This window comes from Octodon degus, unplaced genomic scaffold, assembly GCF_000260255.1.
Source record: "Octodon degus isolate 3935 unplaced genomic scaffold, OctDeg1.0 scaffold00342, whole genome shotgun sequence".
Classification (NCBI taxonomy): Eukaryota; Metazoa; Chordata; class Mammalia; order Rodentia; family Octodontidae; genus Octodon; species Octodon degus.
Genome location: NW_004524918.1, coordinates 238,440 through 255,199, shown reverse-complemented (window position 1 = coordinate 255,199; position 16,760 = coordinate 238,440). Strand labels below are relative to the sequence as shown.

General features: G+C 47.8%; 1 long non-coding RNA gene across 1 annotated transcript; it reads left to right on the top strand.

The window, feature by feature from the left end:
• The first annotated feature begins 6 nt into the window (after positions 1–6).
• LOC111814516 lies at positions 7–16,600 on the top strand. The gene is made up of 3 exons (XR_002819479.1): positions 7–1,170; positions 15,637–15,644; positions 16,590–16,600. It is a non-coding gene; the product is annotated as an uncharacterized LOC111814516 (long non-coding RNA).
• The last annotated feature ends 160 nt before the right edge of the window (positions 16,601–16,760 follow it).

Here is a 16,760-nt window from a genome sequence, read left to right as displayed (position 1 = left end):
CGTGCTCAGTTCCTAGGACCTAGTTCATCAGACACTTCATTTCCTGCTCTACTGTGCCATTATTTGGTGAAGTTTCCAAGCGCCCAGCACTTCCCAAGGCTCCCAGTGATTGTCTGTAGTCCAGGGAGGTATGGTGAGGTCTTCTGAGCTCCTTTTGAGGTTTGATACACTGCAGTTGACCTTTAAGTTACAGGTTAGTGGTCTTCAAGGACAACTCTTTTTTCTCATTTCTGTAGTGTCCATTCAGAGTGCAGGTAAATTTTTTGAAATTTCAGAAATATGTCTTCTGAATAAATGTAGCCTACAGAACTTAACATGAAGGAATCATTTTTGTCACATCTTGACATGGCACACAGCTATAATCTCAGCATTTGGGAGACTGAGGCAGGAGGATCACGGTGAGTTTAAGGCCAGCCTAGGACTTTAGGGACTGCCCCACTGAGACTTGGGCTGGCCTCCAGAAGCTGGCCAATTGGGCAGACTTGGTCTTCATCCTTGCTCATCCTCTTACCACCTGAGAAGTTTTTGGCTTCTTACAATCGGTGTGGTTGTTCACAAATACTTTTGGTGACCAGTAGCACTCAAGGCATATTCTAAATCATAATGCTTCCTAGAAGATTTTAGCCTGTTTCATGTAAATATCATCTTATTCATACGGTAAAATGACAATTCGATATGTTATACCACCTAACTTGAACTTTTTAAAGTGCTTTAATAAAAGTAATGATAAAAATATTTATCTCTCAGGACATTAAAGTTGCAAGTTAGTAGGTCTTCCAGGACAAATCTTTTAAAGTTTCTCTTTTCTATAGCACAGTGCAAGTCAGTTTTTCTCTTTAAAGTTTCAGAAAGATCATTTTTTGAAAAATTTAGTCTAGTGGGAGTCATTTCGTGTCACGGAACAAGAGGCTTTGGATATTAGGGCTTTGGGACTGAAGAGCCTCATGGGACACAGACATGGCGGCTCACGAAGAGGACATTGGAGAATCACTGTAAGTCAGTTGGTCAGCAGAAAGGAAAGGAAAACGGTGAGCGGATCTCCTGAGCAAGTGGGAACTTCTCACCAAAGCCTTATGTGGCCAAGGGCGAACGTGCAGCCAGGTGGGATGAGCTAGGGTGGCCCTGTGGGGTGTGGTGTCTTGTGCTGGACAGTGCTGTGCTGGGCTGCGGGTGTGGGGACGTCACTGCGCCTGCTGAGGACGGGAGAGAGACTTGGGCTTTGCTCGGGGAGAAAATATAATTAACTTTAGTGAATGTAAGAGCAACTGCTGAATAACTGAAGTCAGCCTGAAGTACGTTGTGTCTGCGTCACAGTCTGGGGAGTCATGAATTAATCACTGGCTTAGTTTAGAAATCCTTAAACTATGGTTCTAACAGAATAATCATAAAGTTTCTTAGAATTTAAATTTGGAATTTGCATTTAATATTGAAATTGTACATTATAGTTTCTAATTAAGCTACATCATTGACTTGTTTCCTAATGTATTCTGTTCCAAAATAAATGCAATATATTTTATAAAATTGATGTGAGTTTCAATAATATTGTCAGTGCAGAGCCTCAGATATGCCCAGTTGGAGAAAACCCTTGCATCGATGGCTTTCTCCACTGATACAAACCCATGTTTATGTTTTCATTTTTATCTATCAAATGTGGCATTTGTTAACATTTAACACAAAGACCATACTTTCTCATTTCAAGTTCTTAGCCCAAATTTTCTTAGATTTTGTGCTTGTGTGTGTCTGTGTGTGCAGTTTGTGTGAGGTGGCCGCGTGTTCACCACTGAGTCTGAATATGCTCACCAGCCCCAGCCTGAAACAAGACTCCAAGAGCTTGGATTCTGCTGGGAGGACAAGTGCAAGCCATTCTGATACGCGGAAGTGCTGGGGAGCCGAGAGCCTGGAAGGTGGGAAGCGCGGCTGATAGCCAGCCCCCTGGTGGCCTGCGGCTCCCAGCGCCCGTGGCTGCTGTGGGCACTGGGGCTGCTTGGGCAGGGCCCAGCTCCTTCAGAGCACCACATAGATTTTTTTTCTTTTTCAGGTAAGTAACAGTTTATTTCTCAAAAACAACAAAGAACTATTTGTTTTTTGTTTTGTTTTCGTTTTAATGAGAAAATAAAATACAATGAAACAGTTTTAAAACAGGTTATTAGGATAGTTACAATAATTAATACATTGCATAATGTCATAGTAATTCAGAGGACAAGATACAGACATGGTATGTCTACGCAGTATCAATACAAACCTTTCTTAATGAACTAAAAGTAGCTGTATGTCCTATCGTGTGTGTGTGTGTGTGTGTGTATTTTTTTTTTCTCAACAAAATGGTCCTTTATACTTTTGCAGTTAGTAACACGTGACACAAGGTTACCTAGTGACTAATAGCTGACCTTAACCAGACAGGATGTTTATTTTTTGTATTTTAGGGAAGGGTCTACAGGGTGTTCAGGGTCTCACTACTAGATCGGACTCGTAGGGATCTGCTTGTTTGCAGCCTCCCAAGAGCTGGGATTACAGGCACATGCTGCCACGCCCAGCCTCAGTTGCTGTGTCAGTGTGTCCCAGGGGCAGGGCCAGTACAGCAGGCCCTGGGATGAAACCCTGGCTTGTGAACCTGCTTGCAGGGGCTTTAATCCAGACAGGATGTTTATCTCAGGACTGAGATATCTTGTTTGCTTTAGGCTCTGAGGCCTAGTCCCATCTGCACATATTTGATCAATTTCATAGCTCCCGTGGCTCCCAGCATATCCTTTTTTATTTTGTTTTATCAGAGATGGGTGTTCCATTGCAGTTAGAGAAACTATATTTGGAGAAGTCTTTAAAGGACGTTTTCATACTTGATGTCAGTCCAAAGATTGTAGGTACTTGAATTCAGCAAAATAACCCAATGTCCAATAGTCCGTAATAGTAGTGGGTTATCCACAGGACTGGCAATGCCACTTGGTCTGCCATCTACCACTGAGTTCCCCGTGGGCCCGTACATTAATTTTTTAAGTATAAAATTTTCTGAATCTAGTGCTTAAGGCCAAGGTCATGAAAGATATCTCCAGCCTCTAGGAGGTTGGCAGGAGCCCATGAGTGATGTGGGTCAAGTGTAATTCCAATGACAGCCTGTGCTTTCTGGTGACTGCGGTTGGGGAGAGCTCTCTCTCCCCTTGGGTCACCATATCCAATCCTGGCTGCCTGGTGGGCAGGAATGTGGACCTATCATGAATTGGGATGTTCTATATTTTCAAGAAAATTCACAAATTCAGTTTTTAATGTGAAATATTTTAGTTTGTAAGTAATGTTTATTTTTAAAAATCTGAATGTCTATAAATGAAGTGTCTTTGCTATGGATCCTTATGTGAGTCGCACAGGGCCTGGACCTGGGCCTGGTGGGCACTGGAAGCGGAGGAGGGTCCTGCAAGAGACAGAGATGGGCTTTGGGCTGACAGCCTATTCCCTCCAGTGACACACTCCAGGTAGGCCATTAGATGGCTGGGCGTGGGGGATGGGCCCCCAGAGGGGCTCATCATGTAGGTCACTGTGGCCACTTACAGGTGGTGGTCTGGGTGGGAAGACCCACCAGGCTGAGCAGACCTTGGGCAGAGGTAGTGTGAGCCGGTGTTTCACCTGCCAAGGGCCCCAGGTACCAGACAGATGTCCCAGACTCCAGCTGACAGTGTCGTTCTGTTTGGGCACAAAGACCGACTTTGAAGGACAGATTTACCACAATGACAAGATGACATTTCTGTTTGAGCTTCAGTGAGCTTGCCAGGAAAGTTCTGCCTGGTTCTGGAACTCCCCACATACCACTGAGAATGAACCCCTCGGTTCATGTAAAGACCAGCTGTAGGCAGCTGAGCTTGGTGTGAGCCCTGTTGTGGATTTTTCACGTGCTCTAGACTGTTTCTCCTGTTCTTGGGACATGATCTCCTCATCTGTACATGAGGTTAGGAATTGGAGTAGGTTGAGTGCTGGGGTCTTCTGCCTTGGGGCTGAGTCCTTACACCCCAGGTCCTGTAGCTGATAAGCCCAGAGCACTGTGCAAGCTCATGATTGGATGTTTTGTCCCTCACCTGTGCAGGCAGCTGGCCACCTCCCACAGGTGTCTACTCAGTGCTGAGCCCATGCTAGAATCCAGGCAGAAAGTTCCCAGGACCGCCTCTTGGGCACACACAGCCTGGTGGGAGCAAGGCCAGCAGTGACAGATTCAGCCCTAGCGAGGCACAGAGTTGCCCTGCTAGTTCTGTGCTGCATGGCTGGGCTAGGGAATTGATCTGGGGAGGGGCTGTGTTGCCCACTCTGTTCTCTCCCATGGAACCATGGAGAACCTCCAACTCCTCTCTTAATGTGTATTGTCAGGGGGGTGGCCAGGGAACAGAAAGGACCTTATTCCTGTGGCCAAGACTGCCACCCTGCACGCCTCTTCCACTAGCTGTTGGGAGGCCTCTCAGAGTCTTGGCTCATCGCAGTTAGGGCTACAGGCCCAGGCATGTCGTGGTGTCTTGTGCAACAGTGGCAGGCTGGGTTCCCACTGGTGTTGGAGCAGGCAGAGGAAGAGGTACCAGGTTCACCCAGTCAGCACCACAAGGGTATCCACCAATTGGGAGCCCAAGGAGTGTTTTTAACTCCACCCTAGACTTCTTGGGATCTTGGGCAACTTCTGTGCCGTTTCCTCATCTGAAACATTGAGTCACCTCCTTAGGATCTGTTTTCTCATCTGAAACTGGGTCTTTATCTATGTCCAGCCTGTCCTTGAAGAGCTGTTTGAGGACAGCATGAAATCAAGGAGACTGAAAGGATTCACAAAGCCAACAAGGCTGGCTACATAGACTTGGGAGAGGCGCCCAGCCTGGCCAGATCCCTATCCTGCAGGCGCTGTCTGGAGGCCCTGGAGGCTGCAGAGCAGTTCCATAAATGCCCAGTAGGTGGAGCACTTGCCCTACAAAGTTAGCTGCAGAGAGGGTAAGAAGTACAAGGGGCCTTGTTCAACTCCAGATCTGCTGCTTGGGGCAAATTGCCTAACCTTGTCTGTTTCAGTCTGTTCAATTTAAAATGGAGATAAGTCTGGAATGTGGGGTGCTGAGATTGTAGGTGCTTGCTACCACACCTGGTTCATTGTGTGTTGCTGTTTGCACAGTCTTGAGCTTCCAGGCCTGGAGAGAGATCCTGTAGAACCAGCTGTATCCTCAGCAAAACCCTGCACTGTGGTGCACTGGATGGGAAGTCCCAGGGGAGCACAGGATAAAGAAGGGATATGGAAGCAAGCTGGAGACAGGGCTTTTCCTCCATCAGCTCTGCCTGTCCTTTTGCCATGGGTCCTCCTCAGCCTCCCAGAGTGTTGGCAGCTCTGCACACCTGCCTGCGTCTCCAGGCGTAGCTCTCTCAGCCCAGGTGAGAAAGAAGACCAAATTTGCAGGTGCTGGGAGTGGATGTTGGCATAGCAGAGCTCCTGGGGAGAAGGGAGCCAGAGCTGGGGTTATTTACCCTGCTTCTGACCCTGTGTGGGTCTTCGCTGGGGAGGGTGGGTGGCTTCCTGAGCCAATAGGGCAGGAAGGAGCCCCCCCATTCCCAAATCTGTCTCCTCAGGGGCCCTCTGGCCCCTGCCCCCCCCACTCAGGTGGCTACTCCTGTGGTGTCCTGGGGAGAATGGTACTGCCTACCCTGCTGCCATTTACTGTCTCCTGGTCAGAGGCCAGGCAGGAATAGGACTTGACTCACCTCGCAGGAGCCAGGGCATGTTCTTAGAACCTGAGGGGCCTCTCCATTTTGCCATGATCCCACTTTGGCTGGGCGTGGATGGTGACTGACCTGCCTAGGCAGAATGGGGAGCTTGGTGAGCAGTGCCCCCGACCAGGCCCCACCAGTACACCCACCCACAACTCTCCTGACCCCAGGCTCAACAGGGAGCCCAGGGCCTCCATGGCTATGCCAATGACACAGTTACCCACATCAGTCCTGGGGACTTGGGCCAGAAAGCCTCCTGAAATAAGTGAAACTGGCCCTTCAGGGTGGAGCAGGGTGTGTGGACAAGCCGAGGCTTCAGAGAGGCTCGAAGAGGCTGGGAAACAGCAGTTCTTCCTGATCCTACCCCAGAAGCAGAAAGAGTAGGGCAGTTGGAAATGGTCCCTGTCAGGAACTGGTTCACAGGGCAGAGGGGGAAAGCCCTCTGTCTCCTCTCACTGGAATTGGGCTTTGTGCTGGGAGACAGCCACCACCTCTTGCATGGGACCTGTACGTGGCTTTCCAAGTATTTTGCCAGTAGATTATAAAAAATAGAACAAAACAAATTCCACCGCATAAAATGTAAAGCAAAGCAAACAATCCCCACCCCCACCAAATATTAACAGATAACCCTTCCTAGGACATAGGTCCTGGAACTGGTAGCAGGTACTTCATCAAAGTTATGTCTGAGACCTCAGTGGTTGTGGTAGTGGTGGGGGAGCTGAGGCCCATGTCACTTGCTGGGTGTGTGCTGGCCTTGCCTGCAGGAGGCCTTCAGGCCACACTTGGTCACCAGGTAGGTGAGCTTGTTCTCTAGGGGAAAGCATGCCTTGGCACATCTGTGCACAGGCAGAGTACCTGCAGGCCTCCAACTGCCAACCCCACCAGCTAAGGAGAGTGATTGAAGGGTGTTTCTCAGAAGCATCCCCCAGAGTCCAAATCTGCAGGCCATGGACACTCAGTCCGGATGCTGACTTCCAGAGACCAGGGTTTGGAGGGAGTAAACTTACACCAAGGCCAGCAGGGTAACTTGAACAGTGCTGGGCATGGGCAGCTCTGTGGAGCAGGTTCAAAACCTCAGAGGTAGCCAGTCCTTCTCCAGGGAGGGTAAAGTGGAACATGTGTGTCAGCGTGTGTGACATCAACAGAGGCCTGGCCCACGGCCTACATCTTCCTGTCCTAATCTTCCCTAGCTCTTCGTTTCAGGATCATATAGTGGTTAAGTTTACAGAGCTGAGTCCAGATTTCCAGGGTTCAAAACCTGACTGTGCCTATTAGGAGCTGCATGGTCTCAGGGGAGTTACCTAAGCTCTCTGAACTTTGGTGTCCTCATCTGTGGTAAGGGTAGTGGTAATTTACATAACTAGCATTTTGCCTACATACTGTATATATCTAATGTCACAAAGGGCCTACAAAACAGTATATGGTACATTTAAGTATTTCAAGTTTTGAATAAGTACAGTGCGTGTGTTATAGTCATTAGTTTTGGCGGTTAAATTTTGCAGCAGTGTTTTACAGAAGGACATTACTTCATTTGGGAAGGGGATACTGCAGTGACCCATCCCTCATGGTCGTGTTTAACAAGATGGCATCACCTAGGCTTGAAAAGCCCAATACAGAGATGACTCAAGAGGCCTCGCAGGGTGGAGCAGGGTGTCCTGTCCTGTAGTTTCCACAGTGCAGAAGAATCCTGCAGCTGGCTGGGTCCCAGAGAGGTCCAGCGCTGGCGTTTTATCCAGGTGGATGTGGCTGAGGTAAGCTGGCCAGGCCTGGGCTTATGTGGGGGACTGCTCCACCATGTCCCTTCCTTGGCCAGGGCCCTCCCCAACGACTCTGCCCCCTGAAGCCAGGGAGTAGAAGCATCCTGGCCTGTAGTCACACTATCAGGTCGTAAAAGGCCACCTGTGACACAGAGCCACCAGGGCCTAGCAGGTGTCACCAAGCAGAAGTCAGATGGTGCACCACTGGGTTCAGTAATAGTTCCATAGAATGCTGGATCAGGCTGCAAATCCCAGAGACTGATGTGAGTGGGTGTAGTACTTATTAGCTTAACATTTAATCCATTAGGGAGAAAGAGGGAACATTCACAAAATTTTACCTTAATTTAAAGCTTTAAGTGTGAAGTTAGAAACTCTGAAAGGATTCAGAGAAACTGTAAGTGAGTATTTATATTATCTTGCAGTATAGTAAAATTTTTTAAGTTTATGAAAGACAGATATTATAAGGAATAAGATTTCATTAATGTTCAAAATTCTTTAAGTAAAAAAAAATATGAAAAGTTAAAAGGAAAATAAATTGGAAAATGTCTTCAGTCTATTACAAATGATTAAGATTTTATTAGATAAGAATTATAGTAATTAGAAAAAGAGTGCACACTGAAATCAGTGTACGACTTTTTGCAGAAAAGCAAAAATTTCCCCCCCTCAGCAAATCAGACCAATAAGTACATAAGAAGTGTTCACCTTCTTTAGCAATAAAAGAAATGCATATATGGAGAGAGACAGTAGTAATACTCTATGCTAATGAGATTTTTTTTTTTTCTAGAGGGGCTAGAAATTGGCAGTTTGGAATTAGCTATCATGAACATTGACCAAGTATGTTAAAGAAATTATTGTATATGATAACAAATAATTTTTTATAAGAATGTTTATTACAGATCCGGTTTCTAATAGGGGGAATTACAGATACAATATTTGTTTATAAATTATGGCACAACCATGAGATACTAGGTAACCTTTGGAATTGACCTGAGAAAGGATATTTAATCTTATCAAGGGCCGGGGAGATGGCTCAGTAGAACAAGCGCTTGCCTGGCAAGCACAAGGGCCTGAGTTCAATCCCCGGTTCCACCAAAAAAAAAAAAAAAAAAAAAAAAAAAAAAAATCTTATCAAGAGACTACTTACACACTGTAAAAGGGAAAAGTAGGTTATGTACAGTGAATAACCATTAACCCCACTTCAGTGTGTGTGCATGTTTTAATATATTCTGGAAAGCATGTAATAACATTAGCTTTGGATAATAAAATTAAAGCCATCTGCTGTATGCTTTCCATTTTTTCTTCAGTAAACATTTTTTGAAATCAGAAAAGGTATACACCACTTGTAAAATTTTTTTATTTTATTTTTTTTTGGTGCTGGGGGTGGAACCCAGGGCCTTGTGCATGCCAAGCACACACCGAACCACACCGCCAAAGCCATGCCATCTTTAAAAGTTCAGTTTGCGCACATAGACTAGAATCGCAGCTGCCCTCCCGCCATCCTGTCTCAGGGCAAGGCCAGAAGTCGCTTTGAGCTAATGCCCCTCCGCAGCAGATGGGGAGGAAATGCGAACAGCCAGCACTTAGAAGAGTGCAGTGCCAGCCTCTGTACTTAGCGAGCCGGAAGTTCCGGAGGGTAAACATCAGTCCAGGTCCTGGGTTAACCGGTGACAGAGGGACAGGCTTGGCAGATCGCGGTGCTCCATCCAGGGCTGGAGCCCTTGCCAACCGGGCTCTCTGCTCCAGCGGTGACACTGCAGCGCGCGGATGGCCAGATGCCTGAGGATCCACCCACTCCAGTCCCCGTGACGAGGGAACTTAAATTCAGTGCAACGCACAGCTTGTTGTAAAAAATGGTGTCTTAGGGGCCAGGGAGATGGCTCAGTAGGTTAAGCGCTTCCCTGGCAAGCACAAGGTCCCGAGTTCAATCCCTGGTTCCAGGAAAAAAAAAAAAATCGTGTCTTACCAACAAATAACCAAATGAAGTGTGTATAATGTAAAATCAACAGGCTTCCCGGGGATAGTATTTTCAAATTTAATGCCTGACTCTGTAACTAATCAGAAATTTGTTCAGGCATCATTCTTCTTTTAGTCTTATTTATTTATTTGGCAAAATGGGGCAGTGCACATTTTACTTCCTCAGAAGCATCTATGAAGCGAGGACACTGCCTGGACACAAATGCAAGTAGAATGTAAATTCTTTTTATTTCTTTATTTTTTGATTCGTATCTTTGTGGCACTGGGGATGGAGTCCACGGCCTTCTGCACACTAGGCAAGGACTCTACCACTGAGCTACATCCCGATGTTTTATGTATTTCAAACGTGTACTAATACAATTTATGTATTTATTTTACTAATACAATTAAAAATTATTTTTCTATATTTAGGATAGGGTTCTAGGGTCTCATTACATAGATTGGACTCATAGGGATTCTCCTGTTTTGAGTTTCCCAAGTGCAGGGATTAGAGGCGTGCACCATCGTGCCCAGTCTCAGTGCACCCCACGGGCGGGGCCGGCGCGGCACGCCGGGGATCGAACCCCGGGAGACCGCTGTGCTCTTCCTAAGCAGATGCTTTAGTCCGCTAGGCTGTCAGGCCAGCCCAATAAAATAAAATTTTTGAAAAGGCAAAAACTGGAGTTTTAACCTTGTCTAAATGGAAAGCTATCAGTCTGCCCCCTGCTGGCCAAATCTGGAGTAGCACGCTGTGGGAGAAATCCCAGAACAGTCTGCAGTTGCTTCTGCGCTTGTGACCACAGGGCAGAGACACCACGGAAGAATGGATGAGAGGCACTTCTTTAGGGTTTCCTTCTCTGGCCTGAATTTCCTGGATTCTCTGGGTCTTGAGTAAGCCCAACTATGCAAACAGTGCATGGACATGGCCGAGCCTGGCCTGAAGATAACAGGGTCTCCTGAGTGCTAAGGAAGTGTGCCAGCGGGACAAGCAGCAGGTGTCCTTGTAGGATCATCTTCAGGGCTTCTTGCAAACTGCCCCTCACCCCGACCCCAGGTCAGGCTGCCCCTGCTGCCCCCTTACTTGGACACCCGTTGGTGTGTGTGGACTCAGCATACGATGGGTATTGGAAAATGGCCCCATGGAACACCTAGCAGGCACCCTCCTATTGCATCCTACTTGTAGGATCCATTAGCTGGTGTTTCTCCCACCAGCTCAGGCTGGCCCCATGGGCCTCTGCTCACCATGGTTTCCACTGTGCCTTTATTCAGCCCACGTTCCAGTAGGTTGTTGTGTTATCCTACTGGAGAGTGACAGCCAGGACTCAGCCCAGGTGCTCAGGCTCCCTGTCAAGCCAGAGCCCACAGGGAGAACCATGGCCTCACCTTTTGCCACCCAGGAGGACCTGCATGGAGGTCCCATCTGTGTTCCCTCTGTCTCTGACACGTGCTATCCTACATGTGAGCAGTTGAGCGCTGGGGTGAGGATGTGAAGGAGCCAAGATTGGGCCCCATTTGTTTCTCCCCAGAGGCCAGAGAAATGTCTCCATTTCCTTCTCCACAATCCAGGCTTTTTCAAAGGGAAGTTGTTTCCCTGGCAGTGTACATGACCTGCTTCATCTGTGGCCAGCGGGGTCCCACCATCAGAGTTACAGGGAGAGAGAAGCAGACTGTGAAGGAGCAACGGTCAAAACTAATTGAGGTGCTGACCCACAGCGTACTCAGCAGTGCTGGTCAGGGCTCGGCTCATCTTCCTGAGGGCAAGTCATCAGCTGGGCATCTTCAAAATCCTTTCTCATAGCATTCTTCAGGATGGCTTTAATGGAAGCTTCCACAGCCCTGCATTCCTCAGGGTGGAACTCTTCTCTCACAGAGTCTTACCTAACAAATGTTGGCCTGCACAAAACTCAGTGTCAGATGTTTGGGGAGGCTCCCTCATCACGCCAGGACATCTGCAGACACTGGGTCTCCTCTGGTTTCACCCTGTTGGCTTCTTGAGGTAGGGGAGGTATTACTCCAGTTTCTCCCCCATTTCCAGCCCTGTAAACTCCCATTAGCAATACGAGCTTTGGGAGACAGCTGTCTTTCCCAAGCCAAGTTACCAGCATAGACGTTTATTTCATGGGTCACACGAGGACTTGTGAGATCATGTCTGGCCCGGTGCAAAGTGAAGATGTTCTGTGGACGCAGCACCAGGGGACCGGGGCTGGGCCACATGCCCAGGATAGGAAAGATGCTCCTTTGCGAAGTTGACACTTGCTCTACACCATGGTCACCTGAGGGAACAGAGGCCATGGGCTTTCTCCTCACCTGTGCATTTGGAAACTTGAGTCAAAGCACGGAGGGAGTTACTTCTTTGCCTCACCTGTTTCTGTCCTCTCTCCCCACCCAGGTGAGATGTTTCCTACTCCTGCTTTTCTAAGAGGCTGGCTAGTGTTCCACGTGTTGGGAAAAGCTAAACAACATTTCCAAATTGTTCAGGACAATAAACTTGACTCCCAAGTCAGGGTCTGGCCTAGTGGAGGGCTACCATTAGGGCAGAGAACTTCAGAGCCAGGCAGGGAAACTGAGGCAGCGGGCCCAGTCCTATCAAGAGTGTACACACAGGTGTCCCCCAGGCCCTCAAGATCTGGGTCTTGGAGGGAAGAGTGGGTGGACCTGGAGCCTGCCAGGGGCTGCCTGTCCTGCTGGCCTTGGCTCCAGGCCTGGGCGGCTGCTTCGCATGCAACTGCCTTGCTTGCCCAGACAATTTCTGTTGCCTTAAGGAATTAAGCAGTTTAGGCCAAGCCCATTTGGTGTTTTCAAAATTTCCTGTAAACAAAGGAAAAGATGCTGCTTATATAACAGTCTTGGCTGGTGGTTAGCTTTGCCCTGGCAAGGCTGAACCGACAGGCGGAGCCGAGAAAGCAGCCTGTCCAGGAAGATCTGGGTCAAGTGAGGGTCTTGCTGGTCTCTGACCCATGGCTGGGCCACTGTCTTAGGGCCATTCTTTCTAAGCCTTCTGTAAACTTTCCACCCACTCAATAACTTTGGGTGATTATTTCAGAGTATGGGGCTCAGTGCAGGAGGAGTGTTAGAAATACTAATCACTGACACTAATTGTCCTCTGAGAAGGCATCATGCCAAGTGCTTTACCTGCACAATCTCATTTAACCCCCCACCACCCCTACGAGACAAGCATGGACATAATATCCACTTTGTAAAACAAGATATAGGATCAGAGGAACTGTGCATCCACTGTGCAGGGCTGGGTATGGCCAGCTGGTCTCCAGCATCAGTTCTTACATCTTGCTCTTGGCTTTCCTTCATAAGTGGCCAGAAAGCTAAAGGCCACATTCCTCAGGATTCCATGAAGCTAGGGCCCCGGGTAAGAATTAAGTTCTTCCCTTCAGAGGCACTTTGTGTGGACTTGGATCCAGGGTGTTCTGACCACCAGTCCTGTGTCTGTCCACTCATCTCTTTTGCTGGGATCCAAAGGCAGTTAAGGTCATAGTGCTGGCTTCCCAGGCCCTGTTTCCTGGTCCCTTGGTTGATTCTGAAGCAGTAAATTCCTGAAGTTTACAGTCCCAGAGGTGGACTCTACTATGTAAATCTGATGCATCCCAGGAAACATTGCTGGAAGCTCAGTACCCCTTTGATTATTGCCTTTATTGAACCTGTTCCTACTGAATATACCTAGAGTGGTTTCTGTTTCCCACACTGAGCTGGCTGCTATAGTCCTAGAGCAAATGAGAGGCAACAGAGTCTCCTGACTCCCAACACCCTGCCATCTTTCCCCCTGGATCAGAAGAGGGAGTTTAGTGGTGATGGTGGCTTGAGTGAGGAACCAGTATACCCGGGTGTCCAGAATGAGCAGAAATCTCAGGCAGGGGACCCTGCTCAGAGGACACTGGAGCAAGAAGTTGACTGAAAGGCAAGAAGAGGAGCACAACGGTTGGTTATGGTAACTGGTTATAGTAACTGAAACAGCTAGGGGAACCCTGGATCTTAGAGCAACCCCGTGTGGAGGTATGAGAACTAACCGCTGAAGACAGAAGGAGCCATGAGACCAAAGAGAAGAGGCAGGAAGATCAGGATTGCATGGATTAAAGCACCTGCAAGCAGGTACGGGGGCTGGGGTTTCGATTCCTGGGTCTGCCTTGCTGGCCCTGCCCCTGGGGATGACTGAGACAGCAATTGAGACTGGGCATGGTGGCGTGCACCTGCAATCCTAGCTCTTGGGAGGCTATAAACAGGCAGATCAGTACGAGTCTGATCTAGTAGTGAGACCCTGAATACCCTGTAGACCCTTCCGCCCACCAAAAAAAAAAAAAAAAAAAAAAAAAAAAATCAGGATTGCAAAATTGAAGTGAACTCGGGACTTAGGGGTAGCAGTGTGTCTTCAGCAGAGATGCACAGGTGAACCTGCACCCAGGCAGGAGGAAGGGCAATATGCTAAGATGGGCAAAATGGGCTGTGGCTGCCCCGAGGACAGCTGGCCTCTCTCAAAACCTACTAACAAGTTCCGGGCCAATTAAGAAATAGTCTGGTCATCAGGGGCCAGGACAGCTCGCTTGGCCAGCTATCTTAATGGTTTTATTGTCCTCTAAGGTTTGATATTCATGCCAGGATCATCTAGGGAGGGAAATGATAGCTATGACCAGAGTGACTACAATCATCTCAACCTAGACTGCTGCAGAATCTTTGCCAGAACTCCTAGGAGACACTAACTTCCCCTCAGATGCTGCTGCCCACTGCTAGGTCACATGATCATCCTTAATTATCTCTGGTGGGGGAGCCATGCTTCGTTATTGGCTTATGCCAGTTCTGACAGCATGTTAGATCATTTGAAGAGCATTACCAAAAGAAAAAAAAAAATCAAAATCACTGCCCAGACTCTGTACCGCAACATAGAATCTAAACCTCAACATCCCAGTCATCATAATTTTAAGAGAAATTCTAAAGATTGAATTCTGTTAGTGAAGAGGCATAAGGGATGGACTTGTCCAGGGCAAAACAGTGTCTGGCACATCTGCTGTCACCAAGGGCAATGCTGATCTGTAGAGGAGGGATGCCAAGAGGACACTGGGGCAGAACTGGACTCAGAGTCCGAGTCGAGCATCCTTCTCCTTCCAGACTTCTGGAGTGTAAGATGATGTATTTCCTTATCTTAACTTTCTTTTTTTTGAATTTGGATTTAACTGTTATTTCAACAGGGAAGGGACATGCTCATTATGGGGAGCCCCGAGGACTCTAGGTTAGGGTAAGCAGACAGGTGGCCAGGGCTGAGAGAGGTCCAGTGGGGGGCCATGAGACAGGTCCTTGCCATCCAAAGCAGAGGGTGAGAAGGAAACCCACCTGCGGTGGCTGTAGTGGGGGGACACTAAGCGTTCCCCTTGGGGACAGGTCTGTGCCCTGGACCCCATGCCGCAGTACATGACCCACCTAGCTTTCTACCAGTCGGCTCTTCAGCTGATCCTCTGTATGTGTAGCAGATTCTCTATTCTGTATGCAGCACTGCCTTTAGAGAGCTGTTTTCTTGCCTGTTTAATGTCTTTCTCTGGCCATGTGGAGAGACATTTGTTGTACAACAAATAACCATGGTTTCTCCTCATTTCCTAGCACCTTTTCAGCCTTGTGAGCCATGTTCTGACCAATGGGAAGGAGGAAGGTTGACCTGGATGCACCCTCACCCCATTTTCCCCTCCCTGCTTGGGTGAACCCCTATCCCTGCATGGAAATGGTGAGATTTCTGACTGACTTCATGAAGCAGAGCCCTACCATCCTCCTGCTGGGTAAATGCAACATTTTGAGGTGAGCTTGTTGTGGGAACATAAGGCAGCCTAGCTCGACTAAACACTCCAGTCACCATGAGCTCCTCTGAAGTATGGCCCTTGTTTTTTCATTACACTGCCATCCCCAGGAATTACCCAAGAAATGTTTGTTGTGTGATGAAATAGGGTATGAAATCCTCCTTTCTGTTCTATAACAACAACAGAAGACAAAGGGTACTAGCAAAATGTAAAAAGGGTGGAAAGCCTTTTATAGATTGAAAGCTTTCTTTTTCTTTTCTTTTTTTTTTTTTTGCGGAACCAGGGATTGAACTCAGGCCCTTGCACTTGCCAGGGAAGTGCTTATTCCACTGAGCCATCTCCCCATGCACTTTAATTTTTAACTTGAAAGAAATGATGATTACAAAATCAAAATGCCTCCACATGAGGTTCTAAGCACCAGAAGTAAGTGCACAGGGTGATTTGGGCAGGCAGTGGCTTCTCTGCTGTGAGTTGGGATGTCAGTGTATCTGCCACTGTGGTGGGCAACCCAGCAGTGCCACCCGTATCCCAGCTAGCTCATGAGTTTGGGACTGTTCTTGGTCATTTGTGTTTTGGAAAATAGTTATTGCTTAGAAGCCCTGAATGATATTTGTGCATTTTTAAAGCCTATTCCTCAATCCATGTAATGGAAAGAACAAAACAAGTAGGTTGAATCAATGTGTGAGGCTAGGCCAATTGTTTTCCCCAGTTGTTTTCAGTTCAAGTGAAACTTGGCAAATGGGCAGGTTGAGAAAAGGTCAGGTTTGGGGTTTTATGGGTAACAGCTTGTATTGTGACTTGTAGTAATGATGAATAGGAAAAGGAGAACAAAGAAGATGAAGAAGAGAGGAAAGAGCAATAATTGTGACTGGTCCTGTATGCTCTGGCTCCTCCCCCTGGAACAGGTGATGCTCTTGGGAGCTCAGAGCCTTCTCTCCTAGAGGCCAAGCATGTCTAGCTCTGTCACTACCTCCTGACGAGGGGCTGCCATGGTGTCAGCAGAAGGCAGGTGCTTCTGAGCCATGGCACCGTGAGAACTTGGTCAGGCGCTGTCACACCCAGGCCTTGATTCCTAGCCTCTTAGTGGCTTCATACCTCCAAGACATAAGGCCATGAGGGTGTGGGACAGAGGATGGAAGGCTGCTAGCCAGGATGCTCCCCTTTCTCCTACCTCTGGCTGGGGACAACTGTCATTTATCAGGGTGCTGCCTGTGAGACCCTCACCTTGGAGAGCCCCCAAGTAGCTTTGGTGAGGGCAACAGGACATATTGTTGATCAGGGTGTTACCTTTGTTATTAAAAAGGATTAAGATTCCCAGGCTGATTTGCCGCAGAACTGGCTCAGATGGAGCTTATTATTCTTTACAACCATGTAATTGCAGCTGTGATGACGAGGTGGGGGTAGTCACAGCAAACAAGCACCAGGGATGCCAAAAACACATCCACTCATTAGTTTACTCGACAAGTATTTATTAGGCACCTCCTGTGTGCAGCTCGCTGTTCTAGCCCTCAGTTTGAACTAATTAGCATACTGAAGCAGCATATTTTGGAGT